Raw genomic sequence first — 3,376 nt, forward strand, 5'->3', positions numbered from 1 at the left:
ACCGGTTTCGAGCACATCTTCATCAACTCATACCGATTAAATCAATATTATCACTTATTTTCTTCCTCTTTTAATGAAATTAATTAATTAATTAAAGTTTTTACTTAATTAGTTTAATTATAATTAGTTAATTTTAATTAACTTGTTTATTTGATACAATTAAGTAATTTTGATAATTAATCTTAATTAACTTGATTAATCATTTTAACTGAATTTTAATCAACTAATTTCGTTAATTAAAAATGATCGATTTCTTCTATCAATTCACATCATTTCAAAACCATTTCATCATTGATTCAAAATCATGTTTAAATCATTTAAAATCACATATTTCTCGATTCAATATCGAGCCCATTTTCAAACACCTTTGTAAGTCGATCGCTTTTAAGGCATCGCCATCAACCTCACATAGCTTACTCTTGGGCTTTCTTACAATGAGACCTATTCAATTTTAATTAATCGAGTAGATGAGTGATTCACAAAAATAATCCAATTTATTCACAAAACACAAATTTAAAATCTCGATCCAATGTCGAGTATTTTTATTCAAATCAAATTAAAATACCCAATCACAATCAAATACCATTTCATTTGGAAATGAAAAGGGGGATGGTTTTGAGTTTTCAATTCCTCTCCTCGATTGTTTGAATACGAGTTCTCTTACTCGGTTAGTCAAATAATCGTCATTTCTAACTCGCCCAAACTTAACCTAATCAAACTAGTTTCATAATAATAAAATGAAAAGGGGGATGGTTTTAAGCCTTTAACTCATCTCCTCGATTGTTTGAATACAAGTTTTCTTACTCGTTCAGTTAAACATTCGCCATCTCTTCACAAACTTCTAAACCCGATTAAATCAAAATATTCTTATAATAAACCTAATGAAAAGGGAGATGGTTTTGAGTTTTCAACTCCTCTCCTCAATTGTTTGAGTACAAGTTCTCTTACTCGGTTAGTCAAACAATTGTCATTTTTTCGTAAATTAATAAATTAATTAAATCATTTTCACAATAAATTATACAAAAAGGGAGATGGTCTTGAGTCTTCGATTCCTCTCCTCAAATGATTGGATATGAGTTGTCTTACTCAGCCATCCAAGTACTTGTCATTTATTCTAAATATACCAACCATACATGAACCTATTTTCATAATCACTCAGATGAAACAGAAAGTGGTCTAGAGTCTTCTATTCCCTTTCCCGATTATTAGGATACGAGTTGTCTTACTCGACCGTCCGAGTATTCGTCACCCATTCAAAACACTTTAATCATTATTAAATCCTTTTATAATTAAGGATAAAAAAGAAAGTGGTCTAGAGTCTTCTATTCCCTTTCCCGACTATTAGGATATGATTTGTCTTACTCGACTATCCGAGTAATCGTCATCCAAACAAAAATATCTTAACATATCAATCATATCATTTTCTCGCCCCCGTGCGATCAAAACCAATCAAATAAAACATCAAACATATTAACTCAACTTGTCACCCCCGTGTGACCAAAACTCTTTTCAAAAAGAACATTATTTAATCCTTTCTAAAGCGCACAACAAACTAGTGCTTAAGCCTCCGCCGAGAGTAGACAAGCCAACGTTTAGCCTTTAGAACGCGATCTAAGCAGTCGTTCATAAAAGACACCACCAACCGTAGTTCCCCGAACTATGAATGCTCTGATTTCCTTATTGCACTGTAAGGATACGTAGGCACGAAATTGCGAGATCTTGGCGAACACACTAACAAAAAAACCTCTCTTTTCCCCCTTCTGAGGTTACCATCCATCTCTTTTTTCAATAGTCTTATTCACCCTAAGAAAACAAATAACATTAGATAACATTCAAATCGCAAATTAAACTAAAAGGTTCCCGTTGAGTACAACGGACGTGAGGGATGCTAATACCTTCCCCTTACGTAATCGACTCCCGAACCCGAATATGGTTGCGTCGACCATTATTCCATTTTTAAAAAGGTTTTATCGATATTTTCCTACTCTTTCATTGGGATAAATAAAGTTCGGTGGCGACTCTTTTCGAACATAATTTTTCCGTGACCATCGCGAGGAATCATATTTTTCGAGATGCGACATTGATCAACCTCAATAACAAGTTTATTGATTATTGAATTTACAACTCAACTAAGATAAACCAACAACTATGCCAAGTTACTTAAATGTGAAGTGGTGTACAATAGTATATTCAACACTAATCTTTATAAGGGAATTAATTTGGAATACAAGAAAGAAAAGACTCACAAACCATAGACATGAAAACTTAATCTTGTGTGCAAAATTCTGGACTAAAACATGAGAATTGAGTCTCCTTATAAAGCAATGTCTTATGGGCTTTTTCCTTATGGATCTCTGATTTGAATTGATCCAGAATAATAAAGAATCTTGTTGGAATTTGTTTCTCCATAAATATTTACAAAATATATGATTTGTTACATTTAAATTAAAATTTAAATCTCCATTTAAATTTGATTTGATCTTCATCAGCTGTCAAACAAATCAATCATACATTTCTAACAAGTCTGCAATAAATCTTATTGAAATTCAACCAGAAAATTTGCACCAAATAGCATCCCTTATGGCCTGACGACAAGGCCAGGTGTTGCACTACACATGCTGGAACATCATGTTCCACATGTTGCGCCAGTACATACAAAATAACTATTCTGCATGGCACGTAGATTTTCTTTGAAGGTAGAATCTTGGATAGAATAATTGTAAACTAAATTGCAATACCATTTATCTATTTCCATAAACCATATGTTATAGCATACATGTTGGAACATCGTGTTCAACATGTGTCCCTTCTGCACCATAACTAGCTTGAGCAACCTCCATGTTATTTTGCATAATGCAACCAATCCCAAAAGGACCAACACTTTCGGCCTGAAGAGTGTTGGTGCAAAATACTAGAGAGTAATGAACTCCATGTTTCATGAATTCATAAAACATTTATGTTGGTTTATATAGATGATTTAGTCATTAAATCCTCGTCAGAAAGCAGTCACTTAGATCATCATCGACGGTCCTTTAAAAGGATTAGGAAATATGGATTAAAAATGAATCCATTAAAATGTGCCTTTGGTGTCCATGCAGGTGACTGTCTAGGTTTCGTGGTACACAAAAAAGCATCATAATAAACTAGAATAAGAGAAAGGCTATATTTACTACAGAGTTCTTGTGTACAAGAAGCAACTCCAATCTCTTCTTGGGAAGATAAATTTCTTGATCAGGTTCATTTCAAACCTAAGTGGAAAAACAAAAGTGTTTTCACCTTTGCTAGGATTGAAGAAAGAATAGGGATTCATATGGGAACCAGAGCATTAAAAGGCTTTTGATGAGATCAAGATGTACATGTAGAAGCCTCTTACTTT

Source organism: Lathyrus oleraceus, chromosome 5, assembly GCF_024323335.1.
Source record: "Lathyrus oleraceus cultivar Zhongwan6 chromosome 5, CAAS_Psat_ZW6_1.0, whole genome shotgun sequence".
Lineage (NCBI taxonomy): Eukaryota > Viridiplantae > Streptophyta > Magnoliopsida > Fabales > Fabaceae > Lathyrus > Lathyrus oleraceus.